General features: G+C 31.6%; 1 pseudogene; it reads right to left on the minus strand.

Annotated features, from left to right (window-relative positions):
* Nucleotides 1-7,692: 7,692 nt before the first annotated feature.
* LOC105778402 (LEAF RUST 10 DISEASE-RESISTANCE LOCUS RECEPTOR-LIKE PROTEIN KINASE-like 2.1) lies at nt 7,693-21,771 on the minus strand (annotated as a pseudogene).
* Between the last annotated feature and the right edge of the window lie 1,446 nt (nt 21,772-23,217).

Genomic DNA, 23,217 nt, shown 5'->3' on the forward strand with positions numbered 1-23,217 from the left:
CGTATAAAAATATTAAAGTATTATAAACAAAAAATAATAGATAAAAGACATGAGAATATTAGGATTTCTATTGCATTCTATATATTTTTTTTTCTTTACAAGTATATATAGAGAGATTAGACTCTTCATATTCTAATACATAAATAGGAAAAGGGTTATGAGAAGATGAAAGGTTAAAGGTTGGATAAAAGGTGGAAGGTTAAGGGAGATGAAAGGTGAAAGGTTGAACATCCACTTAATAGCATTCATAACCCTCCCCTTAGATGTTCATTGTATAAAGGATATGCCTCATTAAAAACCTTATTAGGAAAAACCCTGTGAGACAAAAATCTAGTGAAGGAAAAAAGAGTAAATAATCCTTTGATATACAGTATGTCACAACCTTAAAAGAAAATGTAATATGAATTTACTCCCCATCATGTAAGCATCACTTAAGATCTTTAAAACGATGCAATCTAATGTTGAAAATTAACTTCTCAAATGTAATAGTAGGGAGCACCTTAGTAAAAATATCTGTCAAATTCTCACTTGAATGAATCTATTAAACATTTATATATCAATTCTTTTGTAGATCATGGGTGAAGAAAAAATTTGGTTATATATATTTTTATCACCCTTAATATATCATTCCTTAAGTTGTGCAATGCAAGCTGTATTATCTTCATATAAAACTATTAGAGCTTCTTTTTCAGAGCATAAACCACAATCTTTTCGTATATGATGAATTATAGACCTTAGTCACATACATTCACGACTAGCCTCATGGATTGTCAAAATCTTAGCATGATTAGAAGTAGCAACAACTGTTTGTTTCATAGAACACCAATAAATTGCAATACCACCATATGTGAAAACATAACCAGTTTGTGATCGAGCATTGTAAGGATCAAATAAGTACTCTGCATCTGCAAAACCAATCAATTTTGTTTTAGGTAGGTTAGGGAAAAACAAACCCATATCTCTTGTACCTTGAAGATAACAAAAAGCATGTTTAACCCTATTCCAATGTCTTTAGGTTGGACAAGAGCTAAATCTTGCTAATAAGTTGACAACAAATGATATATTAGGTCATGTATGACTAGAAAGATACATCAATGCACCAATAGTACTTAAATATGGTACTTCAGGATTAAGAAAATCTTCATCATTTTCCCGAGGAAGGAAAAAGTCTTTATTTACATCAAGTGACCTAACAACCATTAGGGTGCTCAACTGATGTGTGTTATGCATGTAAAATCTTCTTAGCACTTTTTCTATATATGTTGTTTGATGCATAAGGATTCCATTCTTTAGGTGCTTAGTTTGTAACTCTAAACAAAATCTTATTTTTTCAAGGTCTTTCATTTCAAATTCTTTCTTTAAACACTCTATTGTCACTAAAATCTTTTTAGAAGTCCCAATGATATTTAAATCATCAACATACACAACAACAAATCCTGATCCAAACTTCTTTATAAAAATGCATGGGGAAATGAGATCATTCTTATAGCCTTCCATCAATAAGTATTCACTAAGACAATTATACCACATGCACCCAGATTATTTCAACCCATAAAGGGATCTGTTTAATTCGATTGAGTAATGTTCTCGAGAACATGAATTAGCTGCTTTTGGCAGTTTAAAACCTTCTGGGAGTTTCATGTAAATGTTATTATCAAGTGGGTCATATAAATAGGCAGTAACTACATTCATTAGGCGTAAATCAAGTCATTCTCTTATTTTCAGACTAATCAAGAATCTAAAAATAGTTGCCAAAATGGAAAGAAGCAATTGAGGCAGAATTAAAATATGTCTCTTATTTTCCGAATGTAGACAAAGAGATGATTGGCCAAAATGGAAAGAAGCAATTGAGGCGGAATTAAAATCTCTTGCTAAGAGAGATGTATTTTAGTCAGCTTACTGTTACACCGTTAATGACAATTAACAGCTCAGTGACTAAAATGTTACAACACGTTGATGTAAGTGACTAAAATGTAACATTTCAAACATAAGTGACTAAAATATAACTTGAGGGAAACAAAAGTGACTATTTTAGTAGTTTACCCTTTTAAAATTATTGTAATAATTAAAATAAAACTTTAAACAAAATTTAAATTTAAATAATAATTATAATTTTTAAAATCTAGCGGTAAGAAATTTAAATATTAACATAAATAATATGTATCTTTATTAGGTTCATGATTCACATTTTTAAAATCTAGCGGTAAGAAATTTAAATAACAACATAAATAATATTTATCTTTATTAGGTTCACGATTAACATAAATTATTGTAATAATGACAATGTGAATCATGATTCACACCTCAATCTAGCGGTAATAATTATAATTTTTAAGATATTTTGAATTGACATTGGTTCATGATTCACATTGTCATTCAAAATATCTAGTGCTACATTGCATGCAAATATGTCATTGACGTCGATTTGATTTCTATTCCACTTAATTCTTGACATGACATAATTTGTTGAGATCTCTTTATTATCAGGTACTTGAGATTTTCCTGAGCTTTAGTCATATCTAAAATCTCTTCTGGAGATCCTTTTAAAGTCATTGTTTCCTCGATCTAACCATCATCTGTTTTTGCTCATTTTCTTTTTCGAAGATTCTTATCTCTGGAACCGACTGGTCTACCACGCTTCAAACGTGCTTTAGACTCAATAGCAACTAGAGTTTATCCTTTAGGGACATCAATTTTGATTAGAGGATTTACATCTCGTACAAGTGATTTTGTCACTCTTTTGGATCAGTAAATGCGTCTGGCAATTGATTTGTTAAACTTTGTAAATGAATTATCCTCTGAAATTCTAGTTCACATTGTTGCGTATGAGGATCAAGATGAGACAATGACAATTCATTCCAATCTATTTATTTTTCCAACTATTTATTTTCTCCCCTTAACGTTGGAAAAATGGACTCATTAAAATGATAGTCAGCAAATCGAGCTGTAAATAAATTCCCCGTTGATGGCTCGAGATATTTAATTATTGATGGAAATTCATATCCAACATATATTCCTAACCTCCTTTGAGAACATATCTTAGAACGTTGTGGTGGAGCAATCGGAACATATATAACAAATCCAAAAATTCTCAAATGGAAAATATTTGGTTCCTGACCAAAAACCATTTGTAACAGAGAGAACTTATGATAACTTATTGGCCTGACTCGAATTAATGATGTTGCATGTAGTATGGCATGTCCCCAAGCAAAAATTGGAAATTTTGACTTTATAGGTAACGATCTTCCAATCAATTAAAGACGTTTGATTAATGATTCAACAAGACCGTTTTGTGTATGAACATGTGCTACAGGATGTTCAACGCTTATTCCAATAAACATACAAAAATCATTAAAAGCTTGGGAAGTAAATTCATCAGCATTGTCAAGACGAATTGTCTTGATAGGGAAATCTAGAAAATGTGCTAGTAAATTGATCAACTGAGCAAGTAACCTCGCAAATGTCATGTCTCGAGTTGATAACAAGGATACATGCAACCATCTAGTCGAAACATCGAGTAAAACCATAATATATCTAAATGGTCCACATGAAAGGTGTATTGGTCCACTTATATCTCCTCGTATTCGTTCTAGAAAAGTGACAGATTCATAATTTATCTTGACTGATGATGGCCGAATGATTAATTTACTTTGAGAGCTAGCATCACATGAAAAATTATTAGCTTGAAGAATCTGTTGGCTATTCAATGAATGTCCACATGAATTTTCAATAATTTTTCGCATCATAATTGAACTGGGATGGCCTAACCGATCATGCCAAATAATAAAATCATCAGTAAACTTTTGATTTATTATAGTATGTACTTCAATTGTACTAATTTTTGTGTAGTACAAACCAGAGGAGAGTGCAGACAATTTCTCCAAAATAATTTTATTTCCTTTCATTATGGTCGTAATTTGAAGATATTCATCATTCCCTTCACTTATTGTCTCAATGTGATATCCATTATGGCGAATATCTTTAAAACTCAACAAATTTCTTTGAGACGTAGGAGAGTATAACATATCATTATTTGAAACTTAGTTCCTCTAAGCAACAATATATTTGCTCTTTCGGAGCCTTCTATGATTTTAGTACTACCAGATATAGTACTCACACTAGCTTTTTGCATTGTTAAATGAGAAAAATATTTCTTTTTCTTAAGTATAGTATGAGTTGTTGGACTATCTGCTAAGCATAAGTCTTCACCGTTTATCGCTAATTGAATTTGAGAAGTATTCATATTCTTTAAAGAAAATGAATAATGTCACATAAATTTTCAAAATATATAAAATTTTCATAAATAGTTTAAAACATAATATAATAACCATGTTGTTAATAACATAACAAACTTGCATAAAGTTTATTCTTTAAAACTATAATAATAAAATTAAAAGATCAATTATTCCCTTCAAGAGTGGTGAAGAAATCAATAACTTCAAATGAGTTGTACCAACAATGCCATAAATCACAAACAAAATTTGTCTCAATTTTCTTCCCTTTATCCTTCAATAACTGTTGATATAGTTCCACAAGATGCTTTGGTGAGCGACAGGTATGAGGCCAATGGTTTTTAACTCCACAACGATAACACAAACTTTCCACTTTCTCAATTGTATTTTTATCGTTCTTTCCATCTTTATGATCCCACTTCTGGTGGGTATTCCTGAAATGACCACCTCATTCATGTCCACGTCCTCGACCACGACCATGACCACAACCATGTCCTCGACTACGGCTGCTAGTGTGGCCTTTATCCTTTCCGTTAAATGATGTCACATTTGCTTCAAGGAATGGAGTAGAGCCAGTTGGACGTGACTCATGATTTTTCATTAACAATTCATTATTTTGCTCAGCCACAATAAGACAATATATTAACTCAGAATATTTCTTAAAACCTTTTTCACGATATTGTGTCTACAAAACAAAATTATTTGCTGAAATGTGGAGTATGTTTTTTCTAACATATCCTCATCAGTTATGTTCTCTCCACATAATTTCAATGGGAAGTGATTCTAAACATAACCGAGTTATATTCACTTACAGATTTAAAATCTTGTAATCTCAAATGCAACCATTCATAGCGAGCTTTAGGAAGTACTATGATTTTCTGATAATCATATCTTTCTTTCAGACTATTTTAAAGGATAAGTGGATCTTTAACAGTCAAATATTCAGTCTTTAATCTCTTATGGAGGTGATGACGAAGAAATATCATAGCTTTGGCCTTAACTTGATTAGATGCTTCATTTCCTTCATTAGTAGTTTCACTAAGGCCTTTTGCATCTAAGTGTATTTTAGCATCTAACATCCAAGATAAATAATTTCCATATATTTTATACTTTACGATTTAGTCTATTAGATTCCAAAACCACCAAAATTTACATATATATATATATATATAAACTAACGAGTATTATAATACAATTCAAACATAACATAAACAAGATAGTAAGTTCAATATGAACTCACTTCGCAAAACAACAAACAAGTTGAATTGCAAGGACTATTTGATAATTTTACCTTTTTCTCAATTATCCTCGGTTTGGTTCAATTCTCGATTTATACAGTAATTCAGTTCATTTATCAATTCCAAAGATCTTATATCATCCTACTACATGCATGTATCAGTTCAACTTTATTATTTGAATGCCCACTAAATTTTTACATTTTATTCAATTTAGTCCTTAAAATCGAATTTGTCATAACTTTCAAATTAGAGCTTCAATTTCGAAAATGATCTCAATTAAATCCTTATAAATCCATTTTTATCTAAAATTGCAAAAATTCACGTCAATTTTGAATTTTGTACACTTTAATCCTTATGTCCAAAACCTAGCAATTAAACTTTACAATCTAGTCTTTTTTCACTTCTAGGCTTAAAATCTAACAATTTAATACCAATTTCTTCAAGAATTCATCAATTAAACTTTTAAAAACTTAATAGTTTTACAAATTGGTACATGGGCTAACTAAATCAAGCTCCCATAACTTCAAAAATATAAAAATTAAAAGAAAATGACTTACAAATTGAAGACCGAAAGCTTGAGCCAATAAAAACGGCTTCCTTAGGTTTCTTTTGTTTTCATTCGATGAAGAAGATGGTAAAAATGGATGACAATTATTTTTATTTTCTATTTATACCTTTAATTAAAACTAATTCATCATAATTTATTTAATTAAACATTAATTAAGAAAATTTAAGCTTAATTCGAAAAAAGTTAGTGGATTATAATTCATCCACCACCAGTTGACCAATTTTAAATGGTCAAATTTCTCAATTGGTCCTTTAGTTATTTAAAATCTATAGTGATAAACTTTACAACTTCTACAATTTAGTTTTAATACCTTAATTAACTATCAATTCGACAAAATTAAGAGACTAAACTTAAATTAACCTTTATACTAATCTCGTAAATATTAAATAATAATATACGGACTCAAACATCGAAATAGGATTCTATAATTGTCGTTTCGACTCCACTAAAAATTTGGTTATTACACCTATGCTCAACAATTTGTGAAACATACACCATCTAAGTGATTTGTTAAGAGCATAGAAGAACAAATACACATAAAAAACTAAACATCAATGGCTAGAGATTAAATTTCTATTTCACTTTCAGTTAAATTTTATATTATAATGTTTATAAGCGTGTTTTTTTTCATAAAAATATTTAAAGATATCTAATATGATTTATAGATTTCTAACATGTGTTGAAATTTTTTTTTTAGATATTTACTATCATTGATTAAAGGTCCAGTCCTTTATCTATCAAAATATTGACCATTCATTCGCTTAAATGTACTCAACAAATCTTCTTTTATAATAACAAATTGAAACCCCAACTCTACTGCAGAATGTAGAGCTTGAACACAAGTCACTGCTTAACTTGCAAATGAGTCCACATCATTTTGATTTTTCAACATGCAAGCAATCAAGGCATCTATCTCTCAATATTCTCCATCAAGATTGATCATGAAAAATTGTTCTAAAGGTGGATTCTAGATCTTTTGTCTATTCCCAATGGTTGAGATTCTTTTATAGACCGTAACTCCAAAAGATAAGATGAGACAAATCAATATCATACTTGTACACTTCTTTGTTCCTATTTCCTCATATAACCTAAAATATTATTGCCACCACATTGCACTTTATCTTATAAAAAGTTGGAAACAAATACTTTAACCGTGTTTTCATGGTGGTGTGCGAGATTGTAATGAGCCAATTAATATCCATATGATCCCAGAATGGAGAAGCACCATGGAAATCTTTACAAGCATGTAGAATGTCTTCCACTGTATCTTCTACAAGATTTCTTATATGTAAATTTGACATCGTAGGTACAAAGTTGTTATACATCCGTCATATTGTAATTTTTATTTCCTAGGCAAATCTAGACCCCAAAGTTTATTATAGAAATGATTTTCTGTAATTGGTGAGGAACCATGTACTCCCATTGTAATTGGTGAGGACCTCTATATTTTCATATTGCCAAGCCAAGGTGTCCTTAAGGCCATGCAGCCTGTAGGACAAATGTATTTTTAATGTATTATATTAGATAGGTCATCCATCCATTTATTAGATAAATATATTTTTTGCTCTTTTAACCATTGATATAACATTTATTACGTCTAAAATCACAATAAACACGTTGGTGACTGCAATCTAAATCTTGTCGAACACTTTATCTAATTTCACAAAATTCTAAGGAAGCATAGGATGCAAAAGCACAAGAATCGTCCTTTTCTAAAAGTTGAATGCAAAATGATGTCAAGATACTGATTTTCTTGGGGAACTCATCGCTGATGTTCATGAAGGTGACTATAAGAAAGGCTTGGGTGGGATGGTGAGAGAATCGATGTTCCCTTCCATCATCTCGAGCACTCTACTCATTGGCGGGCGATTTGCTGGGTCAGTTTGTATGCACCACAAGCTCACAAGTATCATCTTTCTCACTCTCTCTTGATCAACATCATCATCCACAATGCCTTGTAATCTTAGTTCTTCATCCAACTCTATACGACTATAAATCCAATGTGGAAAATAAATTTCACTTGTCTGATAATCTTCATCGTTAAGGGTTTTTCCCCCTACCATCTCTAAAACCATCATTCCATAACTATAGACATCAGATTTGTGTGAAACTCTTCCAAAATTCCTTGAGTAAACTTCTGGAGCAATATACCCAATAGTTCCTCTACAACCCGTCATGGATATGACACTTTCTTTTCCAGGGCACAATTTTGCAAGACCAAAATCAGATATCTTTGGACAGAAGTCATCATCCAAGAGAATGTTATGAGGCTTGATGTCAAAATGTAGAATACGTGTTTTGCAACCACGATGCAAATATTCTAACCCTCTAGCTATTCTAACTGCAATTTTGTACAACATTTCCCATGTTAATTGACGATCACCATTCTTTTGAAATATGAATTTCTCTAACGATCCATTTGGAACAAATTAGTAAATAAGAGCCCTTCGGCGACCCTCAAAACAAAAGCCCAAAAGGGTAACTATGTTGACATGGGAGGTTCTACTAATACTTGATACCTCGTTCATAAAATCTTCCCCATTACTTTTCGATTTATTCAAAATCTTCACTGCTACAAGTTGTCCGTCAAGTAGCTTCCCTTTTTAAACGTCCCCATAGCCGCCTTTACCTAATTTATCTCGAAATGAATTGGTCATGTTCTTCACATCCGAATATCTATACCTTTTAGGAGTTAAGAATTCATGGCGGTTTAAGAAGGCTTCAATCTTTTTATCTCCTTCTACTTTCATCTGCCAGATAAATCTTCTATCATTGAATGAGAATGTTCTTATAAAGCAAGCCAGGAGAATAATCAACACTACTGTCCCAGCAATAGAATACCCTACATTCAAAGAAACTCTAGTGTACGTATCATAAGAGTGATACATTGAGTCAAAAGTCAAACCAAAAGTCAAATTTCATTTGAAATATTTTTATCACTAATCAAGAAAAAGCTTCTTAAATATGTACATTACCTACTGCAACTTTTATATGGGCATGTGAATTTTTCCTGCATCATGAACACAAAAATACAAATGAATATATTGTACAAATTGAAATATACTTAATTGGTTTATATTAAATCAGTATTAAAAATATGAAAATTGGTTAAAAGTTCAATTCCCATTGGTTTAAATGTAATCCAAATAATAATTATGATATTAGTAATAAATTCCTTAAAATTTGGTTAAAAGGTTTAGGAAGTTGATTTCTGAAGACTTCAACATTAGAGTTTTTATCAATTAATTCCTTTAACCATTAATTGTTAAAAAGTAATGGCTGCCATTTTCTCCCATTTTTCGTTTCATAGCAAAATTTGATGTTTTCTAATCAAAATCATTAAAAATCATAAAAAATTAAATATAGAAAAATTAACAATAAACTAATTTAATTGGTAATATTTAGTTATTCATGACTTATTTTTAGCAGAAAGAAAGAAAATTAATCGCTTATTTTGAAGATGTCTTATTTTCTTAGAAGAGTTTTACTCACGATTCTAATTTTAAGTTTAAAATTGTACTATTCTTTATTTTATGTCTAACATTATAATACATATATATATATATTGTTAGCATAAATATTTATGAGGTTTGCCCTTTCAATATACAAAATATTATGTTGACGTAACTATTTACTTATTTACACATTATTATACATAATATTTATTTCCTTAAAAGAAAATTTCTTCTCAATCAATAAAGAAAAACTTATAAACGACTTTGTGTCATATAATTATTGTTTTGATATTAATATGTAAAGAATTGTGTAGAAAGTAGACTTGGGTGGCCCGGCCCAAAGATCCACCCGAAAAGTGAGAGTTTAGGTTAAAATATAGATCCGAAAAATGGGCTTGGGCAAAAAATAAAGCCCATTTAAAAAACAAGTCGGGACTCCGATAAGGCATTTTTGGCCTAGGTCCGACTCGAATTCACAAAATAATAAAAAAAATCTGCTAATTTTATTTTTGTTTTAATGCTATTTTCTTGTTGTTTTCTCCTTATTTTATTACCACTTCACTATTATGTTGTTACTATTTTATTGTTATTGTTTGGATTTTGTATAACACTTGTTCTATTGTTAATTTTGTTATTTCTTTAGAGGCATTTACTTGTTAAGTGCATCTATCTTAGTGTTATTTAAGTATACATATTTTTTAAAATTTATTTTCAATTTTTTGGGAATATTTATTTTAATATTTTTAGTATTTTTGATGTATTATATGTATATTTAAAACCTATATAAAAAATAAATACAGGCGAACTAGACCTAAATTTTAACATTTTTATCCGGGTCGAACATGAACAAAATTTTAGGCCCATTTTGCAATTCAGGCCGAACTCAGATCTAATAAGCGAGCCTAAATTATTTATTGGACTCGACCCTTGAGCATCTCTAGCTCATTATGAAATAATAATATTTCTATCAAAAGCAAATTTTCTTTTCAGATTATAATTAAAGAATTTTTTAGTATATATTCCAATTTAATTCATGCAAAGAAAATATATATCAATTAGTTTGATAATTTAAATATAGTGTTAATATAAAACTATAAAAATTTATATATGGCAAATTAATTTTTCACTATTCAAAATTTATTTTTTCAATATTCATATTTTTTTCAATAGCCAATAATTGACCATAATAACTTTTAGATAATATATAATTAGTTTACACATAATATATTATATTATAAAAAGTATTATTTATAAAATTTTAAATATAAATATAAAGTTACTTATATTTTAAATACTTAAAACTTCTATTTAAAACAAAAGCAGTATACCTTTTTATTTTTTATAATAAAACATAAAATAATTCAATATAAAATTTAATTTTTGTACTCTATGTTCTATTTACTATTTATGTTGAGAGTCATGGCTACACTTTCCAACCGTGTTATTTTCAAAGCTTGAATTTTGAATAGTGAAAAATTAATTTGCCAACAATGTTATTTTCAAATCTTGAATTTATATTTTCTCTTTGTTAGTACAATGTGTCTAACCACCGCACGTAATACTTGTGGGTAAAATTTGACTATTTTATTTATAAATTCATTTAATAAAAGTCTTTTCATAAAATTAAAATTTTATTTATTTATCAAGTAAATTTTTTAATAAATTATTTTAGTAAAATTAAAACTATTATATATAAATATGATAAATTTTATAATAATAAATAATATTTAAAATGACAAATTCAATAAAATAATGTCCAATGAATTTTTTAAATTCATATTTTTATATGTTATAGGTTATGTATACAATTAATTATAAAAAAAGTTAACAAAAAACCTAATTTTTTCAGTTTAATCCGATTTCTGTTGTTTTTTTACTATTTTTCTCAAATTATTTTCTATTTAATATGAATGGATATATATGGAGTAAATTTGCTTAAAATTAATTTTTATTAAAAGTTTGGATTATTATTTATTAACTGAAAATTATTTTCAATTAAATTATTATGAAAAAAGGTAAATAAAAAAATATTGAGATCCGACTCGTTCCGTACCGGATAAATGAAGGGGCAATTTACAAATAAAAGCCCTTTTTTTTAAATTACCGAAATAGGCCCATTTTGTAATTATTTATCGGAATGGTCCTTTTTTCGGGAAATCGCGTCCACGTCAGCGCGATGTCAGAGTACGCGTCAGGAAATCGCGTCCACATCAGCATCTAGCGCTGACGTGGACGCGATTTCGGCCCGCGCGTGAACAGTACCCAACGGTCAAAAAATAACATACCGGGCCCATTTCGATAAATTTTAAAAATATAGGGCTTTTTTGGTATTTTGAAAAAATAAATTTTGAATCTTTTTGTACTTGTATTTATTTTTTTAATCAATTAACTCTTCAATATTACATCAATAGACACAAGTACAAAAAAGATTCAAAATTGTTACCAACAAAATTTGAACCAAGGTACTAAGGGAAAAGAGCAAGCATCTTAACCAACTAAACTAAACTAATTAATTGACATATTATTGAAATACTGTTATTATCTTAATTATATTACTTACATTCTAATGATTTATCGGACCTACTCCATACACGTGTCAAATCAAAACAAATAATACAACAACTCTGTAAAAAAAATCCGGTGTTTACTTCAAATAAATAAGGAAAATAATGATTTGAATGTTTCAAAATTCAATTTTAAACCGAAAAAATTACAATTTAGGGGCAAAAAAGGATCTTTTTCGATGAAAACTGCGGCAAACTGCCTTTGGCTGTTTGTCAGCGCGTAGATCTCGAAAAGTTATTCGAAATAAAAAAAATCGTCTTAATCGGACAACCGAGCGAAAAGTTATGGCCTTTCAAAGTTTTCCAAGCTAAAAAACATAAACTGTTCATCCACGTCAGCAAATCGCGTCCTCGTAGGGGCGATTTGTGTCCACGTAAGCAAAGCGCGCTGACATGGGCGCGATGTTCTGACACATCCCCTAACATCTCGCTGACGTGGACACGATTTTGGGAAAAATGGCCCATTCCGGTAAATAATAAAATACCGGACCCATTTCGGTAAATTTTAAAAAAATAGGACTTTTTTTGTAATTTTCCCTCAATGAAGAGATATAATAATATCGAGTGAGAAAAGAACATACCAGGAGCACAGCTGGAAGGGAGAGGCCTATCCTGGCAAAAGCACTTGAAGTTGTTGGCATTATCATCGAATCCACACTTTCCACCACTCGCCTCGCAATCGCTACACTTGCTCGATTTCCATTCCAAAATAAACCCTCGGTTCAATATACCTTGAACAGTGGTTTCATTGCCGGGAAGATCCACCGGCGCCGGCAACACCACCGTCTTATTACAATACCATGATGCATAACTCAGCTCAGAATATTCATTATAATTACTTAACAGCGACAAAGTTACATTAGTTCCATATTTAGCTTCACAAACAACCTTAAAAAAAACCAAGAGATCTGGGCAACTCCGAGACTAATACGCAATCGAAGAACAAACTCATGTTTACTTGTTTTGGTGGGAGAAAAAATCGGTCTTGAGGAATGGATATGCTTCGGATTGAATTGTTGCAAACATCGTCGGCATCGAAAGGATCGACTCTTGAGATGTGAAAAGATTGGTTCTGGTAAAAGATATTATGGATGACATAGTCGCCATCATCAGGCAAGCTAATGATGGGGTTGATGTTGTTTTTGCAGGAGATGTTGAATCCAGGATAACCACGTCGAGCTTCCTCCATGAAGAATGGGAAGTTTATGCTGAGATTACCACACTTTCTTGTCTCGTTGCAGATTCTGAAGTTTTCATCTGTCGCATGGGGTTTTCTTAAAATGAAGAAGAAAAAGAAGAAGAAAATAAGAATATATCTATTCATCAATGGAAGGAAGGGTAATTTGAAGTAGATGAATGACGAACAAAGCCCAATCTCACCAAGTTTCGGTCGCAACAAAGAGTCATGATTCTTCAGCCTTATGCAGGACCACCCTTCAAAGTTCCAAGGCAGACTTTGACCAGTTCCAAGGCTGACTTTGATCAACTGGCATACTAATAACAATTCTCTATTTATGCAAGATGAGGTAACACGATTGCTAAAGGAGTGTATCATAACTTCATTCAATTCAAGACTAAAAGAGTTTAGTTTTATTGTTTTTTTAAAGTTCTGTAATAAAATAATTCTTTTATTGTATTTTACTACATAAAAGTTAAAAGTTTAGGGTATTTGTTTTATTGATAAATGAATTTATTTCTTCAATCAATTAATTTAAAATCAACCTTTTTAAAATAAAAATTGGGAAGAGCAATAAGCATCTAAGATCTTTTTTTATAAATGTGATAGTAAAAAAGTAAAAAAAATATTTTTTACTAAAATATGTTATTTATTATTATTTAAAGATAAATTTGACTAAAATGATAAAAATGGTAAAAATGTTTTAAAAGGAACATTTCAGATGGAATGTGTTATATCCCTCCACAACTTAGACATGTGTCAACAGCACAGACAGCATTATCCCTCCTTTTGACTGCACTCGAGAAAGCACCCCACTTGACTATCCGTCTTGGCCAGAGAAGTATCAATCTTATATTTTCATGACCATCTGCTCAACAAACATTCATGAAAAGCCCTTTCGATCCTCCAAGATGAGATAAACACCAACATTTTAGGTGTGAACACTCTTCAAATGTGAACACATCCTTAAGGTAATAAGGACCCACCTGGGCGTAACAACCTCGTATTGATCGAAAACATAACAAAATAAGTCTCACAATGGACATTCTTCACGTATTGCATAAAGAAAACCTTCTTCATAATTTGTCACGTCACGTTAGTGGACAAGAGGACCTCTCCTATAAATTCCATTTTGACGATGAAGAAGGAATCAACCTTTTGGTCCCTTAAAGTTACTTTGAGCAATTACCCTCTCTTCCAGCAATTACCTTGTCCTCTTGTTCCTTTTCGACTCTCCTCCTTTTTTTAGGTGAATCGACTTCTTTAACACCACCTGTTCATCCTTACTTTCCTCCCTTATTGTATATTGTATCAACAATTGGTGCAGGGAACATGGACTTTACAATGGCTTCCTCTCAGAATGATGCTACTACTCTCAATCCTCCAAAGCCTACCAACTCCTCTACTCTGGTGACCATTACCAACCACCCGTCAATACCGAGCTTCCTTCAAACCAAACCCACCCTCTTACACCTAAAAAAAATTTGACCACGTGTCAACCTTTTTGAGCCTTTCACCCAACTTATGGCTTTCCTCAACACCCATTTCTCCACCTCTTTAGTCAACCCAACTATCGTTACTCCACCAACTTCCTTTGGCACTCAACCACCCTCTGCCACCTCTTCTCAAAACCCCAAAAGAGTCACCATTTACAAAAAGCCTTTGCTTGCTTTGCAACCCCTCTATCTTAGTCAACTATTATTGCCATGCTTGCCGATCAAACTTCTTAATAACAACAAGCCTCTACCCACATTCGTTGTTGAAGTAATTATAACTTCATTTGCACATCTAATAAACATGTTATACAAGTTATAAGTTTCCAAATTTTAATAAATGCATTATTAAATCAATTACGAGTTATAAACGAGCCTACGAAAGCTCTTATGAAACACTGATGTTAATCGAATGACTAAAACATACAAATTTTCAATATGTAGGGGTGATGCAGCGATCGTGAGGGAGACATGTCACAGATTGAAGGCAAAAGCATGACGTCGCGACTTTGATTGAGGTGAACTGTGACCTTGAAGATAGGAGGCTGACATTGCAACTTCAGTAGGGAAACATCGCTACTGAAAATAAATAATATTACCACTTTACTTTAGGGATAAACCACTTATACTCAACTATTCATTCAATTAGCAAAAATTATCAAATCAAATTTCAATACAATACTATATTTGACTCGTAAATATTAAATAATAATATTTACGGACTCACTCGCTAGATTTTTGGTCCCAAAACCAGTGTTTTTGACACCACTGAAAAGTAGGTTGTTTTAACTCTCCCCCTCCCAATTTTGCCCTAGAAATTTTTACCTGTGAAAAATTAGGGTACTGTGAATCTCATGTTTATTTTTTCAGCTCTCACATATCCTTTTCATTATTGTGACGATACTATATTACTTTATCATCAGTCTAAAATTTGATAACTATAACTTTTTCTCTACAGTTCAGCATATAATTCTGTCGATTTGAGACGACTTTCAAAAAGTCTAATATAATTTTGATTTTATTGCCTGTCTCACGAATCAGATTAGTCCCTAATATTTTTTTCACTCATCTCTAACTAGTACAATTGAGTTCTACATTTACGTTCGTATAAAACCTCATATGGTACCATTATACAACCTCTGCTAATGGTAGAAATTTTCTTTAGCCATTTTCAAATTCAAATATACAATACTACAATTTGTCTTCTAGTACCTAAATCATCCATTCTAATTGTCTGTCAGTTTGAGGAGGAAATACTGTACTGACATTCAGTTTCATACCTAAAGTTTCATGCAATCTATCTCAAACTGTGAAGGTAAATCTCGAGTCTTGTTCAAAATAGTAAATAATGACATATCATGTAATTCGAAAATCCATAGTAACTCGTTTCTTTTCCCATTATACAATCATTACAAACTATAGTAAACCTGACTGAACCTGACCTTCGGCTTTGTCTTGTGGGCATATCTGACATTTAACCACTTATTCTGAAATTTTCTCTTTTCATTCCCGACCATCAGTGTAAATTTTCTCGGTATCCACAATGATTTTCAAAAGAAAATATTCTTGTCATTACCAATACTGAGCTCTAAAGTCTGATCATTTTTAACAAGTCTTCTTTTAGTAAAGAACTCTGGATTATCTTTCTATAGTTTTTAAATTTTCTAAAGGAATATTGATTTTGTTCTCAACTCGGCTAAAATAGAACTGTTGCTTGTAACTGTTCAAAACTCTGTTAGCATTTATCCGACCAAACAAAGATGAAGTTTTTTTTGTAACAATTTTGATAATGGCAAAGCTATCATCGAGAAGCCTGTAAAAACTCATCTATAATATCCAATAAGTCTTACAAAACTATATACTTCAGTACTAACATTCAGAGATTTCCAGTTCATAATTGCCAAAATTTTGTTCAGATTAATATAGAAACTTCAACCAATATCACAAGTCTCAGAAACCTTACTTCTCGAAGTCAAAATGTACATTTACTGAACTCTGCATACCACTATTTCTCTCTTCTAAAATTTGCAACATTGTTTTCAAATGCAATCATTTCCAATACATTAGGTCTAAAAAGTGGTCATGTGTTTTGTTAATTCAAGCGGTATTACCAAAAACTCACATTGTTCATATCTAGTCTGGAAAGCAGCCTTCGATACTACTAACTCTAGGTTGACAACAATCTAATAAAAAAATCAATCTTTCAAAATAAGGTAGCTCCCTTTTGTTAATCAAACACATCGGTTATATGAAGTATTATATACTTATTTTTTATGGTGACTCTATTCAACTGTCTGTAATAAATATACAATCTCACAGCTTTAGTTTTCTTTTTGAAAAATAACATTGAAACACTCCAAGATGACAAGCTCAATCAAATAACTTATCTGTCTGATAATTATTACAACCATGCTTTCAATTTTTTTCCATTCTGTCTATACCATTTTGTACGGTGCAGTCAAGATCGGAGCAGTTCTGAGTGCCACTTTAATAACAATTTCAACTTCCCTTTCAAGCTACAACCTAGCAATTCTTCAGGAATCACGTTAGTAAATTTGTTATTTATCAAAACTTGTTATATCTTTGATTCTAGTACTTTGGTATCTAAAATGTAGTCGAATACACTTTACAACCCTTTCTGATTAGTACTCGTGTTAATATTGATGATATGATATTAAGAAAATAATCGAATTTGTCTGTCTCAACATTTACCAACTCACCATTCTCATATCTCAACACAATTTGTTTCTATCAGTTATGATGTCAGGGCTTGTAGCCTCTTCTTTAGCTCAAACAACATAAGTTCTAACTGGTGCACGAGCTTTAGATCTCATTGTTGTATCTTTAGTCTTATCTTGACTGGTTCCAATAGTACCATTAATTCTCAATTTCTTATTTTTCTATAAAAATTGACATCGATTTAACATTTTAATCACTAATATCCTTTGATTTTATCGGGCAATCATTCATCAAGCGCTCGGTGAAGTCACATCGAAATAGGTTCTCATTGTCACTCTATATTTCCTTAAAATGATTTTTGCTGCAATTTTCATAATTTAGTTTATTTGTGTTCCAAACACTACCCATACTAACTGCTGATATAACTTGAGGCTTCAGATACTCTGTTTAGACATATACTTCCTCAAATTTCCTGTAGGGTGGATGATTAACTTCTGAAATCTCTCATCTTCTTAAATAAAGAGTTGGGAAAGATCTAGTCACGTTGTGTTTTTTTCGGTGTCTCGACTTTTTGACTTAGCTCAATCTCTTCCATTTCACAACTTTACCATCTCTGAGCTCACTCAGACAGTACAACAAATTCTTTCAGCTCTAATATCCCTACAATTATTCGAATGTCCCTTGTTCAAGTCTCATTCAACACGGATGCACATCCCAATTTTTTGGTATTATTAATGTCAGGGTTACCCACCACTAATACACTTCTTTTTTCCATAACAATACTGTGAATTTCAACTTGGAATTCTTTTGTTCCTCAATTACAAATTTATCGATCGAGGTCGGTTAACATTTATCAAATTTAGGTTTTAAGGACAATAGGGTGCCACAGAAGGCACAATCGAGGATAGAGGTTGTTTTAACAGCTGTAAAGCTAAAAGGGTAGCTTTCAAGTATTGGGTGAACCACTAATTTATCAATTAGAAAAAGGCATTTTCTTACCTTATTCCTTAGAACTTGAAAAAATAAACACTCTATAACAATTCCCTAATTAGAATAAGGAACATTACTATTTACTTACCAAATATGACACAATGTAATCCAGTCATCATAATACATAAAAACATAGACAACCCGGATCTGAAGACATCACACTATCACAGGTTATTGTGGCATGTATTTCTAAACTCAATACACACTACGTTCAGTCCTAGAATCAACTAAACCTTTAGCCCCAATACCACTAAATGTAACACCCCTTATCTGGTCCTATCATCGAACCCAAGCTACGAGATGCTATGAATAGTTTTGGAATAATCACATACAATTTCAAACATTGAATGATCATATTAATGCACACATTAGTTATTACAATTGAAAAAGAAACTAAATCAAGCTTTAAAATACAATAGATTAGATTTAGGAATGAAAAAGGACCAAAATGTAAAATTTTAAAACTTTGGAACTAGGTATTGACATTAAAGGAATAAATATCGATACTTTTATGGTAAGTATCGATATTATAATCAGTATTGATATCGTTTTGGCATTCTGTAAACTTGAAAACACTGTTCATTTGGTCAAGTATTGATATATTGGTCCCTAGTATCGATATTTTTATCCAGATGGTCAAAAATTATAAGTTTGAAAGTTCATTTCATGCCCAAACCTATATCTTAGCTCATAGATACATATAGGTACATAATTAAACTGCAAAGAACTCATTCAATCCATACAAACATACAACCAATATGCGAAAACATAAGCACCTACTAATTCCTATGCATAACATCATCTAAACTTTGCCACAAAACATCAATCATTTAGCAAGTTACCATATATACCTTTATACATGAATAACTATACCAAAATACGCTCATTAACTTGCAAAAGCACATCCTATGTACATATTACATTATATCACACATTTATAAACATGTTATACCATTAACCATCCATCACATATATTTCAACCACATCAACCAACCTACTCAACCATAATTATTTTCATGATATTATCATTTCATAGATATATACCTCAAATATGCAATTCAAGAATTTTCACAAATTGATATCAAAACATCTCAAATTTACTTAAATAAACTCAACCTCATCAACCAAGTCTTTTATCCATATCATGACATCATATAAACTATGTAATTGCATACTCAAAATACCATTTCAAATACCAATTTCACAATCAACCAATTACTAATGCGTATGTTTTCAACAAGCATATTCTTTACTATAATCACACCAACCAACAAGAATTTCAAAACATACCACTATATAAGTAAACCAAAACAACTTCTAAGTACATGTCACACATAACCAAGCCTTAATATGGTCAAAAGATTATGGAATCAATACCGAGATAGTGTGATCCTTTCGATGATCCGCTTGACACGTTTCACAAGTTCACACTATAGGGAACAAGGAAGAAAGGGAGTAAGCATTACAATTGCACAATAAGTTCAGAGGCATTAAAATCAAATAACTTACCTCTGGTTATAATCATACACTACATGCTACTTAGCTTGGTAAAGTTTACTTATCATGAAAAATCACATATAAAAAAGGTGAGTTCAACATTTATCGTACTATAAATTAACTCAATCATATAACATTTCAATTCGCTTAGTTCAACATTTCATTATCATTCATAAAAAATCATTTAATCAATTCATTATCTTAATCATATCATACAATCTATTTACAGAAATATATCCAATTTCAAATTAATGCCAAACATTATTTTTCATTTCATAGTTTGAATTATCAATCAAATTCATATTAAATCATATAAACTGTATTCTCATTTTATATCAATTCATCTTTAAACCAAATATATATATATATCAATTTCCAATTTAGCGTCAATTACTATTTATTTTCATAATCTGAATTACAAATCACATTTCATCTCAATTTCCAAATTCATGGATTCATTGAACATAATCAATCAATGTTCCCAACTCATTCTACAATTTCATATTTCATATTTCACATTTCATATTTCATTTCACATTTCACTTAAATTTCATATAATTTTGTATTTCAAATATTAGATATTTCATTTTTACCATTTATTTCCCTATTAACACGACTCGGACTCAGACTCAGACGGATATACGAATTCAACCAACACATCAGTTTGACACCCAGTACTTCATCAGATAAATCTGAAGTAAATAATGCGCCTAGCGCTATCAATAAGGTTGACACCCAATGTCTCATCGGTATAACTGAAGTAAATTAGCACCTAGTGTCTCATCGACTCATAGTCAAAGTAACCCTGAACTCTTCCAATCCTATGGCGCTAACTATATTCGACTCTACCCAAACAGTTAATAGAGTATTCATTTCATATTTCATTATCAACCAATACCTCTATACATATTTAATTTCATCATGAGTATATTTATCTAACATATGGCAATAATAAATCGTCTCAATATATGCTCAATTTCATATTATAACATTATATTATACTTTCACATATATTCAATTTAATCATTATCAGTATCAACTAGTCTAAATCAAATCAATTCATCTTATTTCGTCACACCATCACATAACATATTCTATTTCAGTTCAATTTAAGGTCAAATCCATAATTATTTCAATTTGTAATTCATCGTATTCAATTTAACTCTCTCGCGAAAAAAAATCGTCTCAATCGGACAACCGAGTGAAAAGTTATGGCCTTTCAAAGTTTTCCAAGCTAAAAAACATAAACTGTTCATCCACATCAGCAAATCGCGTCCTCGTAGGTGCGATTTGTGTCCACGTAAGCAAAGCGCACTGACGTGGATGCGATGTTCAGACACGTCCCCTGACATCGCGCTGATGTGGACGCGATTTCGGGGAAAATGACCTATTCTGGTAAATAATAAAATACCGAGCCCATTTCGGTAAATTTTAAAAAAATAGGACTTTTTTTGGTAATTTGCCCTTAATGAAGAGATATAATAATATCGAGTGAGAAAAGAACATAACAGGAGCACAGCTGGAAGGGCAAGGCCTATCTTGGCAAAAGCACTTGAAATTGTTGGCATTATCATCGAATCCACACTTTCCACCACTCGCCTCGCAATCGCTACACTTGCTCGATTTCCATTCCAAAATAAACCCTCGATTCAATATACCTTGAACAGTAGTTTCATTGTCGGGAAGATCCACCGGCGCCGGCAACACCACCGTCTTATTACAATACCTTGAAGCATAACTCAGCTCAGAATATTCATTATAATTACTTAACAGCGACAAAGTTACATTAGTTCCATATTTAGCGTCACAAACAACCTTAAAAAAACCAAGAGATCTGGGCAACTCCGAGACTGATACGCAATCGAAGAACAAACTCATGTTTACTTGTTTTGGTGGGAGAAAAAATCGGTCTTGGGGAATGGATATGCTTCAGATTGAATTGCTGCAAGCATCGTCGGCGTCGAAAGGATCGGCTCTTGAGATGTGAAAAGATTGGTTCTGGTAAAAGATATTATGGATGACATACTCGCCATCATCAGGCAAGCTAATGATGGGGTTGATGTTTTTGCAGGAGATGTTGAATCCAGGATAACCACATCGAGCTTCCTCCATGAAGAATGGGAAGTTTATGCTGAGATTACCACACTTTCTTGTCTCATTGCAGATTCTGAAGTTTTCATCTGTCGCATGGGGTTTTCTTAAAATGAAGAAGAAAAAAAAGAAGAAAATAAGAATATATCTATTCATCAATGGAAGGAAGGGTAATTTGAAGTAGATGAATAACGAACAAAGCCCAATCTCACCAAGTTTCGGTCGCAACAAAGAGTCATGATTCTTCAGCCTTATGCACTGGATGCTGGGACCACCCTTCAAAGTTCCAAGGCAGACTTTGACCAGTGCCAAGGCTGACTTTGATCAACTGGCATACTAATAACAATTCTCTATTTATGCAAGATGAGGTAACACGATTGCTAAAGGAGTGTATCATACTTCATTCAATTCAAGACTAAAAGAGTTTAGTTTTATTGTTTTTTTAAAGTTCTCTAATAAAACAATTCTTTTTGTACCAAACTGTAAAAATTAAAATTTCAATTAAATATCAATTTAGTCTGTCGCATGACACGTCTCTGTCTGCTGAATAGACCCTTTCATTGGAATCTTTGAAAAGTATGATTATAAACAATCGGACGGGGGTTTTACTTTATGCAAATCAGGGTAAAAGTGGATATAAGATCCCCTTTGAAATGTAAGAAGAAAATCTAAGTTTCCACTCAGGACCACCTTTATGTTCGTTTTCGGTACGAAAAACTCTCACTATTTCATTTTCTATGTGAGAACCTGAGGCACAATGATAGTTTTTGCCCGGTTAGGCTTTAGAAAGATATGGATGAGTCAGATTTAAGATTTGGATATTTCACTTCGGACGCCAGGAAGGAAAGCTACCGCAGTGGAAAGCATTTGGTTGCACAAAGGAAATAAGGACGGTTTACAGGGTTGCTCTTCACATAATTTGGGAGAAGCTAGAAACATTAACAATTTTCTGTTTGGGAATCCCTTGGGAAGAGTAAACCTAATGCTAGGAGTAAATCTGGAAGGGGATGGCATAGGTTTTTAAAGGGATCGGCTGGATTCTTTTTTGGCTATGGGGCGTGATCTGATGATCCACGATATTAAGGAGAGTTCCATTGGAGATTTCTAAGGTAAAAAGAAGCAAAAAGTTTGGGATTTCTCTGAAAGTGTTTCTGAGAGTTTGGATTCTATAAGAAAAGGTAATAGGTAATTGATGGCTTATCAAAATAAATTATCGACAACTACTAGCGGGTA

The sequence above is a fragment of the Gossypium raimondii genome, chromosome 10, assembly GCF_025698545.1.
Source record: "Gossypium raimondii isolate GPD5lz chromosome 10, ASM2569854v1, whole genome shotgun sequence".
Taxonomy (NCBI): Eukaryota; Viridiplantae; Streptophyta; class Magnoliopsida; order Malvales; family Malvaceae; genus Gossypium; species Gossypium raimondii.